Source organism: Taudactylus pleione, unplaced genomic scaffold (assembly GCF_031769625.1).
Source record: "Taudactylus pleione unplaced genomic scaffold, aTauple2 ptg000345l, whole genome shotgun sequence".
NCBI classification, from domain to species: Eukaryota; Metazoa; Chordata; class Amphibia; order Anura; family Myobatrachidae; genus Taudactylus; species Taudactylus pleione.
In genome coordinates, this window is record NW_028284746.1 from 2,215,828 (window position 1) to 2,224,432 (window position 8,605).

The window sequence follows — 8,605 nt, forward strand, 5'->3', positions numbered from 1 at the left end:
GGCTTCGACAGGAGAGAGTCAGCTGAGAACTGACAAGGCTACCATTGGAAAGAGGTGATACAGACAACATGGCTGTGTCCATGACCACCGCCACTGAAACTCCAATATGGAGGATCGCATGGAAGTCACCTGAGCCCCGGGGACAATACTCAGCATGCCGCACCTTATGTCTGACCGTACTTGCTAGTCAGGGGAAGCCGGCACTGCGGTAAGTAACAGCCAATCTCATGCTGAATCCTGACAAAGACCCCCTTGAAAAAAATATGCAGTCTTCTCTCTCCGCCACTGTAGAACAGATCCACATGATCTTCAAGAACGGAGATTGGTTGGATGCCCGTTAAACAGTACTCAAGAATCATGCTGTAATTTTTGCTAATATAAACCTTCATAGATTAAAGGGGCCTATTTATTACATCAGTGTAACCAACTTTGGGGAGAGTACTTTTCCTTGCTTCAACACCATACAAACTTGCACCTCAGTTGATGAATTTTCAGAAGTGTATCCATTGAACATCCGCCTAAAGGAAAGTGACCCTCTACCATTTTTTCTAGTATTGACTTGGTGACCTACAATATTTTTGTCCATAGTGTCCTCACCGTTATCTGCTGGTTGTTTCCAATATATCCAGGAAGTTGGTTCCTTGAGGGAGTCATTTAACTTATAATTTATATCCTCTTATCTATACAAAAATATGCAATGGCATGTCCTGCTCCCACTGGTGCGATGGAGAAGGGAAAAACCAGGAAAGGAGAACAGTGCCAGCACAGGTAAATATTTGCACAGGCATATTTAGTTTATACAATAATAGTGACATAAATATGACATGTATAATCCACAAATATTATCATCAACATATCACTGCATGATTATATACAGAACAATGTGAATATAGAAAATATCAGCATGAGTACCTTACGTGAGCCTGGATCCTCAACATCGTCTCATAACTCTCAATAAATTGACCAAATATTTTTAAAGCAAAATCGGGGGGTCTCCTACACATATACGTGTTTCGTACCAGAGTGTATTTTTAAAACATTTCCCTATTTGTTCTTTTAATGATTGGGACAATGGACCTTATTCAGAGTCAGTTGATGTTGGTCCACAGGGCATGCGCACGACGGAGACTGCTCCGTCGTGCGCATGCGCGAACCCCCGCTAACGACGGATCACCCGTCGCTAGCGGGCTCGAAGCAGACGGAGCGAGCTGTCGATTTTGATTGACAGCTCGCTCCGTTTGCTGGGCGGGCAGGGGGCGTGCCCGGCCAAACGGAGGCGTTCCTTTCTGAACACTTTCCGTTTTGTGGGCGTCCCCACTGACATCATCAGTGATGTCAGTGGGGAGCTTCCTGCTCAAACAGAGCAGGAAGCTCCCTGGGGCTTAAGGTTGACGAGACCCTACCCTAGGGTCTCGTCGTAAGCCCCGACGGTCGTGATGGTCTTGACCATCGCGACCATCTCCCTTAGCGGTCGTTAGAGCTGTGGGTGTTAAACCACAGCCTAATGACCGACATGGAGGCAGCCGTTCAGGATGCAAGCGGCCGCTCTGTTTCTGAGCGACCGCTTGCATCCTACGACCGCCTCTGAATGAGGCCCAATGTTTCAATACAACTTTCCCAAGTGGCAAAAAAGTTTTCTGTAAGCTTTTCTTTTTGCAGCGAGTCTTCCAGCCACTCCATTCGGAAGATATGGAAACGTTTTCCCTGAAACATAGTTAATGTAGTTGCTGTAGCCTGTAGCCACACTTGCAAAATACATTTCTTTGCTACTGCTGATATAATAATTAATAATTTTTTAACTCCTCTTGGTACTTTGGTTTCTTTGGGTGCGATACTAAATATTGCCCACTCAGGTGTTAATGGTAGGCAATTCACCAAATATCTGTTGACATAGTTCCCCAGCATTACCCAAAATCCTCGTACTATTGGACAACTTCATAGACAATGCATTAGTTTTGCATCTGGTGTTCCACAACAAAGACAATTAGAAGTTTCTAGCAAACCCATTGCATGTCTACGATTAGAGGTGAGGTAGGTTCTGTGTAACACATTTAAGAAGAGTTCTGTGTAAGATGTAGCTGGCACCAATTTGATCGATTGCTCAATGAGCGTAAAATGTCATCCATGGATAAAGACGGAAAATGTTCTTTCCATTGTGCCAAACCTGGTCTTTGAGTGTCATAATTTAATGGATTGTATAAAAATGAGTAGTGTTGCGATATTGCTTTGTTTTGGGGATTCTCTGTTATAAGAAAATCATCTAAGCGGAACCACTGATCTAAGCTATTATTATAATCATTCGGTGCTAGTGTTTTAGAGAGCTTAGCTATATAATGTTGGGCTTGGAGATAGGATAAGAGCGAAGTATTAACCATTGGATATTTATCTCCTGCTTGGATTAGTGTTAAGGGTTTCCTTGAAACGCTATCTATAAAATGTCGGATTGAGGTGAGTCCTTGCCTATGCCATAAAGTAAAGGGGTGTCCAGCATTTCCATGATGAAAATTTGGTTTGTGTATAAGTGGAAGATGCAAAGAGAAATATGGGTTTAATATGTATCTATGGCATAAAATGTGCCATAGTTTTCTGGTAGTTATCAACAAAGGATTGGTTTGAATTGTTTCTGGAATTTCTTCATTGTGGAAATGTAAAAAAGATATGATATTGATGTTGCCCAGAAATGCTGCTTCTAATATTGTGTTGGCCTATTGGTTCTTATTGTGGATCCAATCCCTTAAGTAACGAAGGTGTACAGCATGACTATACATACTGATGTTCGGCATATTGATACCGCCATTTGATTTATGTTGTTGAAGTCTCACCATAACAATTCTTGCCCTTCCATATAAATGTGCACATCATTTTTTCTATTTCAGATGTGTTCTTTTTGGTTAATAGGATGGGAAGTGACTGAAGAGGGTAGAGGTCTTGGATATAGAATCATCTTTACTAAATTGGCTCGACCCACATATGAGATGTTGAGATGTTTCCATCTTTCTATATCATTCTTAATACTATGCAGAATATCTTTCATGTTTATGGTGTATAAATTATTAAGATATTTAGGTAACTGAATCCCCAGATTTGTTATAGAATTAGTTGCCCATTCAATAGGAATTTCTCAAAACCAAGCTGGCCTCGCACAGCCCTTCTTTAGATAAAGCGCCTTTGATTTTTCAAAATTTACCTCGAAACCAGACACTGATCCAATCTCCACTATTCGACCTATCAGTTGGCTAAGCATTCTCCGAGGTTCCGAAATAAATAAAAGGACATCATCTGCAAATGCCGACAATTTAATAGTCTCTGTGCCAATAGTAAGTCCCTTAAATTGTGTCCAGTTTTGCAAGATTCTCAATATAGGATCTAACGCCAGTTTGAAAAGCATGGTTGATAGTGGACAACCCTGCCTAGTGCCCTTTGTCATTGTTATTCCTTCTCCCATGGTTCCATTAATTAATAACGAAGTAGTTGGTTGTGTGTAAAAAAATTTAATGAGTGATTGGAATATCTGTCCGAAACCCTGTCTGTCAAGAATTGCATATAGGTAGGGCCATGAGACCATATCGAAGGCCTTGGTGGCATCAAGACTCAGGAGCATAGATGAGGTTTCAGGTTGTAAATTCGCTGTCATTACCGCTGCTATTGCAGTACGTATACCTTTTACGGAATGTCTTCCTTTTGTAAAACCTAATTGGTGTGGTGTAATTAAAGTGGCGAAAATTTTTTGGAGGGGAACTACCAATATTTTGGCTAGTAATTTAAAGTCAATATTCAATAGTGTAATTGGGCGATATGATGACATTAAAGTAAAGTCTTTATTGGGTTTTGGTATTAAAGATGTGTATGTTTGATTAAAATTTGGGTAATAAGAGGTATTTTCCCTAATTTTGCCATAAAGAGCACATAATGATGGGACAATCTCATATTGTAAGATTTTGTAATATTCTGCCGAGTAACTATCAGGTCCCGGAGACTTATTTAGATGCAAGGATGAAATTGCGGTGGATATTTCCGTTTCAGTAATATCACTTCCTAATTCTTCATGTTGTAGAGGTGTTAGGACTTCTATTCTTATTCCATGCACTCCCAATTAAAATGCCTCCTCAACAGATGACCAAATTCATCTAGGCGGCAAAGTGATGACTGTTTAAGCTAAAGATTCTACTTAATTTGTTACTCAACACATTATGTTGCATGTTTCCCCAGCAACCAGACCTTGGGTGGAGATCAAGACAGAGTTTAAGAAGATCAATAATCATTTTCCTCACCTTTATGTGTATATAAGTAATGCCGCAACATTTAAAGGTCACAGACAGCCCTCTTCTCTGTTAATCTGTCTTTCAACAACAAAATATTTTCAATTCTTCTCATCCCAACTTCTGATGGTTCCTTTAAGGAACATCCCAGAGTTACAACCAAGAAACCTCAAATGTTCACAACTGGGTCAAAAGTAGCATTACATTTTATTAATGACATAACTATGCTGACAGTATGCCATTTCTGTATTTACATTAAGGCATTTCATAATTTGCCTGCATGTTAACATATTGAACAAAGACAACACTGATGTCTCTGTGCTTTCTTTAATCACCACTCAGGGGATTGACAAGTACGATATCTATATAATAAGTGAGAAAGCATGTCTGTCTGTATGTCTGTCTGTCCTTTATGCACAGCCACAGTTTTGGACCTAGGGCCTATTCAGCTTTGGAAATAGAGAGAGATATCTCACTCAACTGATCATCTTGGTAAAACCATGTTGCACTGCAGGTGGGGCAGATTTAAAATGTACAGAGTGATTTAGATTTGGGAGGGAGGTGTCCAAACTGACCTGTAAATTGTAGAGTACTAATAAAACTGTGCAGTATTTGTAGGCTACATTCAAAAGCAGCCAGTATTTACCCTACATGCAAAACTATGTATGTATTTACACCCCTTGCATTGCAATATGGTTTGTCCAGGTTCACAGTTAAGTGCTATTTCTCACTCTATTCCCAAAGCTGAATCAGGCCCCTAGTTCCACCAAATTTGACAAAGTGGTGTAGTTTGACCAGGATTAGGTTTTTACCTTGGTGTGAACTATGTCAGGGCCAGACACTGTCCTAAAAATGGGGACACTCTAAAATTAAACAAGTTCTGGGGTTGGCTCAAGTGGAAATTGGCAGTTTGCCAAAAACCTGTGTGAAAGCTACAAAAGTATCCTTTTAACCTCACAGTCTGAGCAAGTTTCAAACTTTATGACTCATGCAAGTTCATATTAAATACAGATTTAGTCATTTTTAAAGTGACCATATATATTAGTCAGCCCTCTTTGTTTGCATATAAGGGCGTAACTAGAACTTGGGGGCTACATAGCAAGATCTTAAAAGGGACCCCTCCCAGAGGTATAAAAAAACATACATTGTCCCCACGCAGAGCCCAATTATGTTATGCCACACAGGTTACGCTACACAGTATTACCCCTTATACACATTGTGCAGTGCAATAGTAGTGCCACTTATACATTATGCCACGCAATAATGCCCCTTACACTACACAGTAATGCCACTTACACATTATACCTTAAAGTAATGTCCCTACAGCCGTCCAATGGATACAGAATGCAGTCTCCCAGCGTCCAACGCCAGTCATCATGTTACATATAGGGGCTGTAGATTCAACAGGGGACCCTGGGTATCACATATAGGGCTAGCAGACCATTCTACTTCATCTGCAAAATAGTTACTCGATATTTTTAAAGCACTTCATAGCAAAACACAACATCACTTCATAAATACATATAAATTTGAAAAATTTTTTTGAAAAAATCGGACCAATACTAATGAGGCTCCGGCAGAGCATAAAAATAAAGAAATAAATAAACAAAAAATAAAAAATTGAAACTTAATCATATATAAAATAAATACTGATAAGGCATCACACCCATTCCATGTATAACACCACCTTATACGTAACATGATGACTGGCGTTGATAAGTTTGTCCTCAGTGTGGCTATGTTTGGTTGGTTGCTATGGTAACTCTATTGCAGGCCGCGCACGCGCTTCACCATGGAATCCATGGGCTGGGCGTATGTGACCGGGCAATGTTTACTGTATACACGCGTTGATCACGTGACCTGCCAGGAATGGTGTGTCATCGTGAAGCGCGACTGCTGGACTGATACACGCGGCGCTGTGGTCACGCCAGGAATGGTGGTTGCCGCGACGTGCGCGGATTGGTTCTATTGATGAATATGCACCACCAGGAGTATTGGACGCTGAGGTAAGTGGCAGATTTATGCTGCCAAGCCTGCGATGTAATCATGCTAATTAGTGGGTGTATTTAGCGGGGGCCCTGGGAGACTGCATTCTGTATCCATTGGACGGCTGTATGAACGTTTGTTGCTGTAGTTCCCCTGTGGACCTGGTTATCTTTGTTGTTTATTGATTGCATCGCCTTGACAATGGTCTCTGTGTAGACCTAAACGTTGGTGACCTGATGTGCAACCTCTTTTTCTGCTTAGCTGCATCAATAGAATAAGCTGTTGAACTTGAACAAGTGGTGAGTGCCCTCATATACCTATCTGTTTGTGTGGTATTGACTTTATATATTTCTGGATAGAGATGTCCAAAAGGAGCACCCCAGCTATACACTATTAATATATATGATTGGATGTGAGTGCAGGAATTTCTTTTTATTTATATATACATATATATATATATATATATATATATATATATATGTATCCATGTGCATTACATGTGACTTATGAAATCTGCTGTATTATGCTGCCTTGTCAGCATGAGTCTATCACTGCTGTTTCTCCTTACGTAACCCGCTACAAAGATACGTGGGTACATTGGATGTAAAATTATGGTCACATTAATACTAGACATTGGATAAACCTTGTATGTCCAATGAAAAGCTAGGACAGATGGCTGGAGCCCCCTGAGTTTCTGTCATGTGTGACCTGTAGCAGCAGCCCCCTATGGTTATGACCTCTATATTTCCATCATGAATGGACATTTGACCTACAGCCATACCACACTGGACATGCCCAATCTCATCTGATTTTGGAAGCTATGCCGTGTTGGTCCTGGTTAGTACTTTGATGGGAGACCACCTGGGAATACCAGGTGCTGTAGGCAGTGGTTGAGGCAGTGCATCATCTTTAGTAGCCGTTCAACAATTACTACAGGCTGCTAGGTCTTGCAGCCAAAGACCAGATGGCATCGGCCCCTCACGCGGGCCTGGCCACAGAGAGGGGCGATGGGGGTGTCCTCACTGGACTTAATATAAATGGGTTGTGGTGGTCACTGTTCTAAAGAGTCACCACAGTAGTCAAATCTACCAGATCATAGCGCAGGTTGTGGACAGGTTGGCAACTCCTGCGCCAACCCTGATATTGAGGTATCTTCAGCAGCTGCAACCTACCATGTTTAGGCTTCCTAGGCATCTGTCCTGGAGGGACATGTGTGCTCACTCGGGTCAAAAGGTGACTTCGTCCTTAGCAGCTTTCCAGCAATTATGGCAAGCAGCTAGGCTAGTACAGCCAAAAGAATCAGAAGGCGGTCGGTCTCACGTTCCATCCAGCCCTCAGATTCTGGTACATCTTCTTGTGTTTAGGGGGACACACGGGTCTCCTCCCAAGAGTCACTCTCAAGAGAGGAAGACCGTCTTCCAACAGTACGTCTCCTCCCTGATCAGAGGGGTCAAAGCTATGCTTGTGGAGACGGTATAAGGAGAGGCTCCAGTGTTCTAATGCCAGAAAGTTGTGAAAGCCTCCCAAATCTGACTACAGCCAGAGCATACTGGACATGCCCAAGATTGTCTGATCTTGATAACTAGCATTGAGCCCAGTTAGTACTTGGATGGGAGACCACCTGAGATACCAGGGGTTGTAGGGAACGTAGTATGGAGTTTCTACGGGCAGAAAAATCCATATTAACAGAAAGAGTGAGGCCTTTTATCCCCTTCCAGTACCATTGGCATTCGCCTTTAAATGTTCCACTGATAAGAGATTTGAAGCCGGTTTCAGGGAAGTCTTTCTCTGTCAGGAGCTGTTATTTGCCCGGCCAGGGTACGGCCGGGGTTCCAAATAAAAGCACAGACGATCTGTCTCTCACCAGAAGATCGACTATCCATTAAAGACGTTGTCGCAACAAGGGTCACCCGTTCTGGACCTGGATGATACCAGCCTCCGCGGGTGGGGAGCAGTGACAGGTCAACACACGTTTCAAGGAAAATGGAGGACAACGGAAAGCAGTCTCTCCGTAGTAGGTCCTGAAACTAAGGACAGTATTCAGGAGCGCTTTTCAAGCTCAGGAAATACTAAAGGAGCAGGCCGGTCTAGGTGCCATCTAACAACGCCACTGCAGTAGACTGCCTCATCCATCAGGGGGCAGAATGTCATTTTCCAGCGAGATCGGTTGTGTTCATACCAGGCGTCCTTAATTTGGAAGTGGACTTCCTATGTCAGCAGGATACATGCGCCAGAGAGTGTGGGCTCATCATCCACAGGTATTTCAGAGCCTTGTGGATGGATGGGTCTTCCAGAGGTAGACCTCATGGCCTTGAGTCACAAGCACAGGGTCTCTAGGTACGGGCACAGAGATTGTGGTT

The 8,605-nt window shown here is 42.3% G+C and overlaps 1 pseudogene; it reads left to right on the top strand.

Annotated features, from left to right (window-relative positions):
* The first annotated feature begins 7,012 nt into the window (after positions 1-7,012).
* On the top strand, positions 7,013-7,131 carry LOC148508782 (5S ribosomal RNA; annotated as a pseudogene).
* Positions 7,132-8,605: the final 1,474 nt, after the last annotated feature.